Source organism: Amblyomma americanum, chromosome 3 (genome assembly GCF_052857255.1).
Source record: "Amblyomma americanum isolate KBUSLIRL-KWMA chromosome 3, ASM5285725v1, whole genome shotgun sequence".
Taxonomy (NCBI): domain Eukaryota; kingdom Metazoa; phylum Arthropoda; class Arachnida; order Ixodida; family Ixodidae; genus Amblyomma; species Amblyomma americanum.
This window is the reverse complement of record NC_135499.1, coordinates 20,535,194-20,549,125: the sequence shown is the minus strand read 5'-3', so window position 1 is coordinate 20,549,125 and position 13,932 is coordinate 20,535,194.

Genomic DNA, 13,932 nt, shown 5'->3' with positions numbered 1-13,932 from the left:
CTAGGCCAGAGCGGCTAACAGTGACGCATGTGTTGTAAATGGTTTCTTTCGCCTCGTTGTGGCATTTTTCTAGTTAGCCACGGCAGCTTGCTCGGTGTGCCAGCGCCGGTGGCGAGCAGCCATCCGGGCACCATAGGCCAGATCACCTAACAGTGACGCATGTGTTGTAAATGGTTTCTTTCCCCTCGCTGTGGCATTTTTCTAGTTCGGCACGGCAGCTTGCTCGATGGGCCAGCGCTTGAAGCGAGCGGCGGGCATCTGGGCACCCTCAGCCAGAGCGCCTAAGAGTGACGCATGTGTTGTAAATGATTTCTTCACCTCGTTGTCTCATTTTTCTAGTTAGCCCAGACAGCTTGCTCGATGGGCCAGCGCTGGAGGCGAGCGGGCATCCGGGAACCCTAGGCCAGAGTGGCTAACGTTGACACATATGTTGTAAATGGTTTCTTTCCCCTCGTTGCGGCATTGTTCTAGTTAGATGGCGGCTTGCTCGATGGCCCAGCTCCGGAGGCGAGCGGGCATCCGGGCACCCTAGGCCAGAGCGGCTAACAGATACGCGTGTGTTGTAAATGGTTTATTTTGCATCGTTTTGGCATTTTTCTAGTTAGCCACGGCAGCTTGCTCGATGGGCCGGCGCCGGAGGCGATCGGGCATCCGGGCACCCTAGGCCAGAGCGGCAAACAGTGAGGCATGTGTTGTAAATGGTTTCTTATCCCTCGTTGCGTCATTTTTCTAGTTAGCCACGACAGCTTGCTCGATGGGCAAGCGCCGGAGGTGAGCGGGCATCCGGGCACCCTAGGCCAGATCGGCTAACAGTGACGCATGTGTTGTAAATGGTTTCTTTCCCCTCGCTGTGGCATTTTTCTAGTTCGGCACGGCAGCTTGCTCGATGGGCCAGCGCTTGAGGCGAGCGGCGGGCATCCGGGCACCCTAGGCCAGAGCGGCTAACAGTGACGCATGTGTTGTAAATGGATTCTTTCCTCTCGTTGTGGCATTTTTCTTGTTAGCCACGGCAGCTTGCTCAATGGGTCAGCGCCGAAGGCGAGCGGACATCAAGACACCCTAGGCCAAAGCGGCTAACAGTGACGCGTGTGTTGTAAATGGTTTCTTTCGCATCGTTTTGGCATTTTTCTAGTTAGCCACGGCAGCTTTCTCGATGAGCCAGCGCCGTCTGGATGAGCCAGCGCCGGAGGCGAGCGGGCATCCGGGCACTCTAGCCCAGACCGGCTATCAGTGACGCATGTGGTGTAAATGGTTTCTTTCCACACGTAGTGGCTTTTTTCTATTTAGCCACGGCCGCTTGCTCGGTGGGCCAGCGCCGGAGGCGAGCGGGCATCCGGGCACCCTAGGCCAGAGCGGCTAACAGTGACGCATGTGTTGTAAATGGTTTCTTCCCCTCGTTGTGGCATTTTTCTAGTTAGATGGCAGATTGGTCGATGTGCCAGCGCCGGAGGCGAGCGGGCATCCGTGCACCCTAGGCCAGATCGGCTAACAGTGACGCATGTGTTGTAAATGGTTTCTTCCCTCTCGTTGTGGCATTTTTTCTAGTTCGCCACGGCAGCTTGCTCGATGGGCCAGCGCCGGAGACGATCGGGCATCCGGGCACCCTTCGCCAGAGCGGCTAATAGTGACGCATGCGGTGTAAATGGTTTCTTTCCACTCGTAGTGGCATTTTTCTAGTTAGCCACGGCCGCTTGCTTGACGGGCCAGCGCCGGACGCGATCGGCCATCCGGGCACACTAGGCCAGAACGCCTAAGAGGGACACGTCAAGCGTTGTAAATGGTTTCTTTCCCTTCGTTGTGGCATTTTTCTAGTTAGCCACGGCAGCTTGCTCGATGGGCCACCGCCTGAGGCGTTCGGGCATCCGGGCACCCCAGGCCAGAGCGGCTAACAGTGACTTATGTGTTGTAAATGGTTCGTTTCCGCTCGTAGTGGCATTTTTGTAGTTAGCCGTGGCCGCTTGCTCGATGGGCCAGCGCCGGAGGCGATTGGTTATCCGGGCACCTTAGGCCAGAGCGGCTAACAGTGACGCATGTGTTGTAAATGGTTTCTTCCCCTCGTTGTGGCATTTTTCTAGTTAGCCACGCAGCTTGCTCGATGGGCCAGCGCCGGAGGCGAGCGGGTATCCGGGCACCCTAGGCCAGAGCGGCTAACAGTGACGCATATGTTGTAAATGGTTTCTTTCCCCTCGTTGCGGCATTGTTCTAGTTAGATGGCGGCTTGATCGATGGTCCAGCTCCGGAGGCGAGCGGGCATCCGGGCACCCTAGGACAGAACGGCTAAGAGTGACGCATGTATTGTAAATGGTTTCTTTCTTCTCGTTGTGGCTTTTTTCTAGTTAGCCACGGCAGCTTGCTCGATGGGCCGGCGCCGGAGGCGATCGGGCATCCGGGCACCCTAGGCCAGAGCGGCAAACAGTGAGGCATGTGTTGTAAATGGTTTCTTATCCCTCGTTGCGTCATTTTTCTAGTTAGCCACGACAGCTTGCTCGATGGGTTAGCGCCGGAGGTGAGCGGGCATCCGTGCACCATAGGCCAGATCGGCTAACAGTGACGCATGTGTTGTAAATGGTTTCTTTCCCCTCGCTGTGACATTTTTCTAGTTCGGCACGGCAGCTTGCTCGATGGGCCAGCGCTTGAGGCGAGCGGCGGGCATCCGGGCACCCTAGGCCAGAGCGGCTAGCAGTGACGCATGTGTTGTAAATGGATTCTTTCCTCTCGTTGTGGCATTTTTCTAGTTAGCCACGGCAGCTTTTTCGATGCGACAGCGCCGGAGGCGAGCGGGCATCCGGGCACCCTAGGCCAGAGTGCTAACAGTGACGCATGTGTTGTAAATGGTTTCTTTCGCATCGTTTTGGCATTTTTCTCGTTAGCCACGGCAGCTTGCTCGATGAGCCAGCGCCGGAGGCGATCGGGCATCTGGGCACCCTTGGCCAGAGCGGGTAACAGTGACGCATGTGTTTTAAATGATTTCTTTCTTCTCGTTGTGGCATTTTTCTAGTAAGCCACTTCAGCTTGCTCGATGGGCCAGCGCCGGAGGCGATCGGGCATCCGGGCACCCTAGGCCAGAGCGGCTAACAGTGACGCATGTGTTGTAAATGGTTTCTTTCGCCTCGTTGTGGCATTTTTCTAGTTAGCCACGGCAGCTTGCTCGGTGTGCCAGCGCCGGTGGCTAGCAGGCATCCGGGCACCCTAGGCCAGATCGGCTAACAGTGACGCATGTGTTGTAAATGGTTTCTTTCCCCTCGCTGTGGCATTTTTCTAGTTCGGCACGGCAGCTTGCTCGATGGGCCAGCGCTTGAGGCGAGCGGCGGGCATCCGGGCACCCTAGGCCAGAGCGGCTAACAGTAACGCATGTGTTGTAAATGGATTCTTTCCTCTCGTTGTGGCATTTTTCTTGTTAGCCACGGCAGCTTGCTCAATGGGCCAGCGCCGAAGGCGAGCGGACATCAAGGCACCCTAGGCCAAAGCGGGTAACAGTGACGCGTGTGTTGTAAATGGTTTCTTTCGCATCGTTTTGGCATTTTTCTAGTTAGCCACGGCAGCTTTCTCGATGAGCCAGCGCCGGAGGCGATCGGGCATCTGGGCACCCTTGGCCAGAGCGGGTAACAGTGACGCATGTGTTTTAAATGATTTCTTTCTTCTCGTTGTGGCATTTTTCTAGTAAGCCACGGCAGCTTGCTCGATGGGCCAGCGCCGGAGGCGAGCGGGCATCCGGGCACCCTAGGCCAGAGCGGCTAACAGTGACGCATGTGTTGTAAATGGTTTCTTTCCCCTCGCTGTGGCATTTTTCTAGTTCGGCACGGCAGCTTGCTCGATGGGCCAGCGCCGGAGGCGAGCGGGGATCCGGGCACCCTAGGCCAGAGCGGCTAACAGTGACGCATGTGTTGTAAATGGTTTCTTCCCCTCGTTGTGGCATTTTTCTAGTTAGATGGCAGATTGCTCGATGTGCCAGCGCCGGAGGCGAGCGGGCATCCGTGCACCCTAGGCCAGATCGGCTAACAGTGACGCATGTGTTGTAAATGGTTTCTTCCCTCTCGTTGTGGCATTTTTTCTAGTTCGCCACGGCAGCTTGCTCGATGGGCCAGCGCCGGAGGCGATCGGGCATCCGGGCACCCTTCGCCAGAGCGGCTAATAGTGACGCATGCGGTGTAAATGGTTTCTTTCCACTCGTAGTGGCATTTTTCTAGTTAGCCACGGCCGCTTGCTTGACGGGCCAGCGCCGGACGCGATCGGCCATCCGGTCACACTAGGCCAGAACGCCTAAGAGTGACACGTCAAGCGTTGCAAATGGTTTCTTTCCCCTCGTTGTGGCATTTTTCTAGTTAGCCACGGCAGCTTGCTCGATGGGCCACCGCCTGAGGCGTTCGGGCATCCGGGCACCCCAGGCCAGAGCGGCTAACAGTGACTTATGTGTTGTAAATGGTTCGTTTCCGCTCGTAGTGGCATTTTTGTAGTTAGCCGTGGCCGCTTGCTCGATGGGCCAGAACCGGAGGCGATTGGGTATCCGGGCACCTGAGGCCAGAGCGGCTAGCAGTGACGCATGTGTTGTAAATGGTTTCTTCCCCTCGTTGTGGCATTTTTCTAGTTAGCCACGCATCTTGCTCGATGGGCCAGCGCCGGAGGCGAGCGGGTATCCGGGCACCCTAGGCCAGAGCGGCTAACAGTGACGCATATGTTGTAAATGGTTTCTTTCCCCTCGTTGCGGCATTGTTCTAGTTAGATGGCGGCTTGCTCGATGGTCCAGCTCCGGAGGCGAGCGGGCATCCGGGCACCCTAGGACAGAAAGGCTAAGAGTGACGCATGTGTTGTAAATGGTTTCTTTCTTCTCGTTGTGGCATTTTTCTAGTTAGCCACGGCAGCTTACTCGATGGGCCGGCGCCGGAGGCGATCGGGCATCCGGGCACCCTAGGCCAGAGCGGCAAACAGTGAGGCATGTGTTGTAAATGGTTTCTTATCCCTCGTTGCGTCATTTTTCTAGTTAGCCACGACAGCTTGCTCGATGGGCAAGCGCCGGAGGTGAGCGGGCATCCGTGCACCATAGGCCAGATCGGCTAACAGTGACGCATGTGTTGTAAATGGTTTCTTTCCCCTCGCTGTGGCATTTTTCTAGTTCGGCACGGCAGCTTGCTCGATGGGCCAGCGCTTGAGGCGAGCGGCGGACATCCGGGCACCCTAGGCCAGAGCGGCTAACAGTGACGCATGTGTTGTAAATGGATTCTTTCCTCTCGTTGTGGCATTTTTCTTGTTAGCCACGGCAGCTTGCTCAATGGGCCAGCGCCGAAGGCGAGCGGACATCAAGGCACCCTAGGCCAAAGCGGCTAACAGTGACGCGTGTGTTGTAAATGGTTTCTTTCGCATCGTTTTGGCATTTTTCTAGTTAGCCACGGCAGCTTTCTCGATGAGCCAGCGCCGTCTGGATGAGCCAGCGCCGGAGGCGAGCGGGCATCCGGGCACTCTAGCCCAGACCGGCTAACAGTGACGCATGTGGTGTAAATGGTTTCTTTCCACACGTAGTGGCATTTTTCTATTTAGCCACGGCCGCTTGCTCGATGGGCCAGCGCCGGAGGCGAGCGGGCATCCGGGCACCCTAGGCCAGAGCGGCTAACAGTGACGCATGTGTTGTAAATGGTTTCTTTCCCCTCGCTGTGGCATTTTTCTAGTTCGGCACGGCAGCTTGCTCGATGGGCCAGCGCTTGAGGCGAGCGGCGGGCATCCGAGCACCCTAGGCCAGAGCGGCTAGCAGTGACGCATGTGTTGTAAATGGATTCTTTCCTCTCGTTGTGGCATTTTTCTAGTTAGCCACGGCAGCTTTTTCGATGCGACAGCGCCGGAGGCGAGCGGGCATCCGGGCACCCTAGGCCAGAGTGCTAACAGTGACGCATGTGTTGTAAATGGTTTCTTTCGCATCGTTTTGGCATTTTTCTAGTTAGCCACGGCAGCTAGCTCGATGAGCCAGCGCCGGAGGCGATCGGGCATCTGGGCACCCTTGGCCAGAGCGGGTAACAGTGACGCATGTGTTTTAAATGATTTCTTTCTTCTCGTTGTGGCATTTTTCTAGTAAGCCACGGCAGCTTGCTCGATGGGCCAGCGCCGGAGGCGATCGGGCATCCGGGCACCCTAGGCCAGAGCGGCTAACAGTGACGCATGTGTTGTAAATGGTTTCTTTCGCCTCGTTGTGGCATTTTTCTAGTTAGCCACGGCAGCTTGCTCGGTGTGCCAGCGCCGGTGGCTAGCAGGCATCCGGGCACCCTAGGCCAGATCGGCTAACAGTGACGCATGTGTTGTAAATGGTTTCTTTCCCCTCGCTGTGGCATTTTTCTAGTTCGGCACGGCAGCTTGCTCGATGGGCCAGCGCTTGAGGGGAGCGGCGGGCATCCGGGCACCCTAGGCCAGAGCGGCTAACAGTGACGCATGTGTTGTAAATTGATTCTTTCCTCTCGTTGTGGCATTTTTCTTGTTAGCCACGGCAGCTTGCTCAATGGGCCAGCGCCGAAGGCGAGCGGACATCAAGGCACCCTAGGCCAAAGCGGCTAACAGTGACGCGTGTGTTGTAAATGGTTTCTTTCGCATCGTTTTGGCATTTTTCTAGTTAGCCACGGCAGCTTTCTCGATGAGCCAGCGCCGTCTGGATGAGCCAGCGCCGGAGGCGAGCGGGCATCCGAGCACCCTAGGCCAGAGCGGCTATCTGTGACGCATGTGTTGTAAAATGTTTCTTTCGCCTCGATTTGACATTTTTCTAGTTAGCCACGGCAGCTTGCTCGATGAGCCAGCGCCGGAGGCGATCGCGCATCCGGGCACCCTAGGCCAGAGCGGCTAACAGTGACGCATGTGTTGTAAATGGTTTCTTTCCCCTCGTTGTGGCATTTTTCTAGTTAGCCACGGCAGCTTGCTCAATGGGCCATCGCCGAAGGCGAGCGGGCATCCGGGAACCCTAGGCCAGAGTGGCTAACGTTGACACATATGTTGTAAATGGTTTCTTTCCCCTCGTTGCGGCATTGTTCTAGTTAGATGGCGGCTTGCTCGATGGTCCAGCTCCGGAGGCGAGCGGGCATCCGGGCACCCTAGGCCAGAGCGGCTAACAGATACGCGTGTGTTGTAAATGGTTTCTTTTGCATCGTTTTGGCATTTTTCTAGTTAGCCACGGCAGCTTGCTTGATGGGCCGGCGCCGGAGGCGATCGGGCATCCGGGCACCCTAGGCCAGAGCGGCAAACAGTGAGGCATGTGTTGTAAATGGTTTCTTATCCCTCGTTGCGTCATTTTTCTAGTTAGCCACGACAGCTTGCTCGATGGGCAAGCGCCGGAGGTGAGCGGGCATCCGTGCACCATAGGCCAGATCGGCTAACAGTGACGCATGTGTTGTAAATGGTTTCTTTCCCCTCGCTGTGGCATTTTTCTAGTTCGGCACGGCAGCTTGCTCGATGGGCCAGCGCTTGAGGCGAGCGGGCATCCGGGCACCCTAGGACAGAACGGCTAAGAGTGACGCATGTGTTGTAAATGGTTTATTTCTTCTCGTTGTGGCATTTTTCTAGTTAGCCACGGCAGCTTGCTCGATGGGCCGGCGCCGGAGGCGATCGGGCATCCGGGCACCCTAGGCCAGAGCGGCAAACAGTGAGGCATGTGTTGTAAATGGTTTCTTATCCCTCGTTGCGTCATTTTTCTAGTTAGCCACGACAGCTTGCTCGATGGGCAAGCGCCGGAGGTGAGCGGGCATCCGTGCACCATAGGCCAGATCGGCTAACAGTGACGCATGTGTTGTAAATGGTTTCTTTCCCCTCGCTGTGGCATTTTTCTAGTTCGGCACGGCAGCTTGCTCGATGGGCCAGCGCCGGAGGCGAGCGGGCATCCGGGCACCCTAGGCCAGAGTGCTAACAGTGGCGCATGTGTTGTAAATGGTTTCTTTCCTCTCGTTGTGGCATTTTTCTAGTTAGCCACGGCAGCTTGCTCGGTGTGCCAGCGCCGGTGGCTAGCAGGCATCCGGGCACCCTAGGCCAGATCGGCTAACAGTGACGCATGTGTTGTAAATGGTTTCTTTCCCCTCGCTGTGGCATTTTTCTAGTTCGGCACGGCAGCTTGCTCGATGGGCCAGCGCTTGAAGCGAGCGGCGGGCATCCGGGCACCCTAGGGCAGAGCGGCTAACAGTGACGCATGTGTTGTAAATGGATTCTTTCCTCTCGTTGTGGCATTTTTCTTGTTAGCCACGGCAGCTTGCTCAATGGGCCAGCGCCGAAGGCGAGCGGACATCAAGGCACCCTAGGCCAAAGCGGCTAACAGTGACGCGTGTGTTGAAAATGGTTTCTTTCGCATCGTTTTGGCATTTTTCTAGTTAGCCACGGCAGCTTTCTCGATGAGCCAGCGCCGTCGGGATGAGCCAGCGCCGGAGGCGAGCGGGCATCCGGGCACTCTAGCCCAGACCGGCTTACAGTGACGCATGTGGTGTAAATGGTTTCTTTCCACACGTAGTGGCATTTTTCTATTTAGCCACGGCCGCTTGCTCGATGGGCCAGCGCCGGAGGCGAGCGGGCATCCGGGCACCCTAGGCCAGAGCGGCTAACAGTGACGCATGTGTTGTAAATGGTTTCTTTCCCCTCGCTGTGGCATTTTTCTAGTTCGGCACGGCAGCTTGCTCGATGGGCCAGCGCTTGAGGCGAGCGGCGGGCATCCGGGCACCCTAGGCCAGAGCGGCTAGCAGTGACGCATGTGTTGTAAATGGATTCTTTCCTCTCGTTGTGGCATTTTTCTAGTTAGCCACGGCAGCTTTTTCGATGCGACAGCGCCGGAGGCGAGCGGGCATCCGGGCACCCTAGGCCAGAGTGCTAACAGTGACGCATGTGTTGTAAATGGTTTCTTTCGCATCGTTTTGGCATTTTTCTAGTTAGCCACGGCAGCTTGCTCGATGAGCCAGCGCCGGAGGCGATCGGGCATCTGGGCACCCTTGGCCAGAGCGGGTAACAGTGACGCATGTGTTTTAAATGATTTCTTTCTTCTCGTTGTGGCATTTTTCTAGTAAGCCACGGCAGCTTGCTCGATGGGCCAGCGCCGGAGGCGAGCGGGCATCCGGGCACCCTAGGCCAGAGCGGCTAACAGTGACGCATGTGTTGTAAATGGTTTCTTTCCCCTCGCTGTGGCATTTTTCTAGTTCGGCACGGCAGCTTGCTCGATGGGCCAGCGCCGGAGGCGAGCGGGGATCCGGGCACCCTAGGCCAGAGCGGCTAACAGTGACGCATGTGTTGTAAATGGTTTCTTCCCCTCGTTGTGGCATTTTTCTAGTTAGATGGCAGATTGCTCGATGTGCCAGCGCCGGAGGCGAGCGGGCATCCGTGCACCCTAGGCCAGATCGGCTAACAGTGACGCATGTGTTGTAAATGGTTTCTTCCCTCTCGTTGTGGCATTTTTTCTAGTTCGCCACGGCAGCTTGCTCGATGGGCCAGCGCCGGAGGCGATCGGGCATCCGGGCACCCTTCGCCAGAGCGGCTAATAGTGACGCATGCGGTGTAAATGGTTTCTTTCCACTCGTAGTGGCATTTTTCTAGTTAGCCACGGCCGCTTGCTTGACGGGCCAGCGCCGGACGCGATCGGCCATCCGGTCACACTAGGCCAGAACGCCTAAGAGTGACACGTCAAGCGTTGCAAATGGTTTCTTTCCCCTCGTTGTGGCATTTTTCTAGTTAGCCACGGCAGCTTGCTCGATGGGCCACCGCCTGAGGCGTTCGGGCATCCGGGCACCCCAGGCCAGAGCGGCTAACAGTGACTTATGTGTTGTAAATGGTTCGTTTCCGCTCGTAGTGGCATTTTTGTAGTTAGCCGTGGCCGCTTGCTCGATGGGCCAGAACCGGAGGCGATTGGGTATCCGGGCACCTGAGGCCAGAGCGGCTAACAGTGACGCATGTGTTGTAAATGGTTTCTTCCCCTCGTTGTGGCATTTTTCTAGTTAGCCACGCATCTTGCTCGATGGGCCAGCGCCGGAGGCGAGCGGGTATCCGGGCACCCTAGGCCAGAGCGGCTAACAGTGACGCATATGTTGTAAATGGTTTCTTTCCCCTCGTTGCGGCATTGTTCTAGTTAGATGGCGGCTTGCTCGATGGTCCAGCTCCGGAGGCGAGCGGGCATCCGGGCACCCTAGGACAGAAAGGCTAAGAGTGACGCATGTGTTGTAAATGGTTTCTTTCTTCTCGTTGTGGCATTTTTCTAGTTAGCCACGGCAGCTTACTCGATGGGCCGGCGCCGGAGGCGATCGGGCATCCGGGCACCCTAGGCCAGAGCGGCAAACAGTGAGGCATGTGTTGTAAATGGTTTCTTATCCCTCGTTGCGTCATTTTTCTAGTTAGCCACGACAGCTTGCTCGATGGGCAAGCGCCGGAGGTGAGCGGGCATCCGTGCACCATAGGCCAGATCGGCTAACAGTGACGCATGTGTTGTAAATGGTTTCTTTCCCCTCGCTGTGGCATTTTTCTAGTTCGGCACGGCAGCTTGCTCGATGGGCCAGCGCTTGAGGCGAGCGGCGGACATCCGGGCACCCTAGGCCAGAGCGGCTAACAGTGACGCATGTGTTGTAAATGGATTCTTTCCTCTCGTTGTGGCATTTTTCTTGTTAGCCACGGCAGCTTGCTCAATGGGCCAGCGCCGAAGGCGAGCGGACATCAAGGCACCCTAGGCCAAAGCGGTAACAGTGACGCGTGTGTTGTAAATGGTTTCTTTCGCATCGTTTTGGCATTTTTCTAGTTAGCCACGGCAGCTTTCTCGATGAGCCAGCGCCGTCTGGATGAGCCAGCGCCGGAGGCGAGCGGGCATCCGGGCACTCTAGCCCAGACCGGCTAACAGTGACGCATGTGGTGTAAATGGTTTCTTTCCACACGTAGTGGCATTTTTCTATTTAGCCACGGCCGCTTGCTCGATGGGCCAGCGCCGGAGGCGAGCGGGCATCCGGGCACCCTAGGCCAGAGCGGCTAACAGTGACGCATGTGTTGTAAATGGTTTCTTTCCCCTCGCTGTGGCATTTTTCTAGTTCGGCACGGCAGCTTGCTCGATGGGCCAGCGCTTGAGGCGAGCGGCGGGCATCCGAGCACCCTAGGCCAGAGCGGCTAGCAGTGACGCATGTGTTGTAAATGGATTCTTTCCTCTCGTTGTGGCATTTTTCTAGTTAGCCACGGCAGCTTTTTCGATGCGACAGCGCCGGAGGCGAGCGGGCATCCGGGCACCCTAGGCCAGAGTGCTAACAGTGACGCATGTGTTGTAAATGGTTTCTTTCGCATCGTTTTGGCATTTTTCTAGTTAGCCACGGCAGCTAGCTCGATGAGCCAGCGCCGGAGGCGATCGGGCATCTGGGCACCCTTGGCCAGAGCGGGTAACAGTGACGCATGTGTTTTAAATGATTTCTTTCTTCTCGTTGTGGCATTTTTCTAGTAAGCCACGGCAGCTTGCTCGATGGGCCAGCGCCGGAGGCGATCGGGCATCCGGGCACCCTAGGCCAGAGCGGCTAACAGTGACGCATGTGTTGTAAATGGTTTCTTTCGCCTCGTTGTGGCATTTTTCTAGTTAGCCACGGCAGCTTGCTCGGTGTGCCAGCGCCGGTGGCTAGCAGGCATCCGGGCACCCTAGGCCAGATCGGCTAACAGTGACGCATGTGTTGTAAATGGTTTCTTTCCCCTCGCTGTGGCATTTTTCTAGTTCGGCACGGCAGCTTGCTCGATGGGCCAGCGCTTGAGGGGAGCGGCGGGCATCCGGGCACCCTAGGCCAGAGCGGCTAACAGTGACGCATGTGTTGTAAATGGATTCTTTCCTCTCGTTGTGGCATTTTTCTTGTTAGCCACGGCAGCTTGCTCAATGGGCCAGCGCCGAAGGCGAGCGGACATCAAGGCACCCTAGGCCAAAGCGGCTAACAGTGACGCGTGTGTTGTAAATGGTTTCTTTCGCATCGTTTTGGCATTTTTCTAGTTAGCCACGGCAGCTTTCTCGATGAGCCAGCGCCGTCTGGATGAGCCAGCGCCGGAGGCGAGCGGGCATCCGAGCACCCTAGGCCAGAGCGGCTATCTGTGACGCATGTGTTGTAAAATGTTTCTTTCGCCTCGATTTGACATTTTTCTAGTTAGCCACGGCAGCTTGCTCGATGAGCCAGCGCCGGAGGCGATCGCGCATCCGGGCACCCTAGGCCAGAGCGGCTAACAGTGACGCATGTGTTGTAAATGGTTTCTTTCCCCTCGTTGTGGCATTTTTCTAGTTAGCCACGGCAGCTTGCTCAATGGGCCATCGCCGAAGGCGAGCGGGCATCCGGGAACCCTAGGCCAGAGTGGCTAACGTTGACACATATGTTGTAAATGGTTTCTTTCCCCTCGTTGCGGCATTGTTCTAGTTAGATGGCGGCTTGCTCGATGGTCCAGCTCCGGAGGCGAGCGGGCATCCGGGCACCCTAGGCCAGAGCGGCTAACAGATACGCGTGTGTTGTAAATGGTTTCTTTTGCATCGTTTTGGCATTTTTCTAGTTAGCCACGGCAGCTTGCTTGATGGGCCGGCGCCGGAGGCGATCGGGCATCCGGGCACCCTAGGCCAGAGCGGCAAACAGTGAGGCATGTGTTGTAAATGGTTTCTTATCCCTCGTTGCGTCATTTTTCTAGTTAGCCACGACAGCTTGCTCGATGGGCAAGCGCCGGAGGTGAGCGGGCATCCGTGCACCATAGGCCAGATCGGCTAACAGTGACGCATGTGTTGTAAATGGTTTCTTTCCCCTCGCTGTGGCATTTTTCTAGTTCGGCACGGCAGCTTGCTCGATGGGCCAGCGCTTGAGGCGAGCGGGCATCCGGGCACCCTAGGACAGAACGGCTAAGAGTGACGCATGTGTTGTAAATGGTTTATTTCTTCTCGTTGTGGCATTTTTCTAGTTAGCCACGGCAGCTTGCTCGATGGGCCGGCGCCGGAGGCGATCGGGCATCCGGGCACCCTAGGCCAGAGCGGCAAACAGTGAGGCATGTGTTGTAAATGGTTTCTTATCCCTCGTTGCGTCATTTTTCTAGTTAGCCACGACAGCTTGCTCGATGGGCAAGCGCCGGAGGTGAGCGGGCATCCGTGCACCATAGGCCAGATCGGCTAACAGTGACGCATGTGTTGTAAATGGTTTCTTTCCCCTCGCTGTGGCATTTTTCTAGTTCGGCACGGCAGCTTGCTCGATGGGCCAGCGCCGGAGGCGAGCGGGCATCCGGGCACCCTAGGCCAGAGTGCTAACAGTGGCGCATGTGTTGTAAATGGTTTCTTTCCTCTCGTTGTGGCATTTTTCTAGTTAGCCACGGCAGCTTGCTCGATGAGCCAGCGCCGGAGGCGATCGGGCATCTGGGCACCCTTGGCCAGAGCGGGTATCAGTGACGCATGTGTTTTAAATGATTTCTTTCTTCTCGTTGTGGCATTTCTCTAGTAAGCCACGGCAGCTTGCTCGATGGGCCAGCGCCGGAGGCGATCGGGCATCCGGGCACCCTAGGCCAGAGCGGCTAACAGTGACGCATGTGTTGTAAATGGTTTCTTTCGCCTCGTTGTGGCATTTTTCTAGTTAGCCACGGCAGCTTGCTCGGTGTGCCAGCGCCGGTGGCTAGCAGGCATCCGGGCACCCTAGGCCAGATCGGCTAACAGTGACGCATGTGTTGTAAATGGTTTCTTTCCCCTCGCTGTGGCATTTTTCTAGTTCGGCACGGCAGCTTGCTCGATGGGCCGGCGCCGGAGGCGATCGGGCATCCGGGCACCCTAGGCAATAGCGGGTAACAGTGACGAATGTGTTGTAAATGGTTTCTTTCCCCTCGTTGTGGCATTTTCCTAGTTCGCCACGGCAGCTTGCTCGATGGGCCAGCGCCGGAGGCGATCGGCCATCCGGGCACCCTAGGCCAGAACGGCTAAGAGTGACACATCTTGTGTTGTAAATGGTTTCATTCCCCTTGTTCTGGCATTTTTCTAAT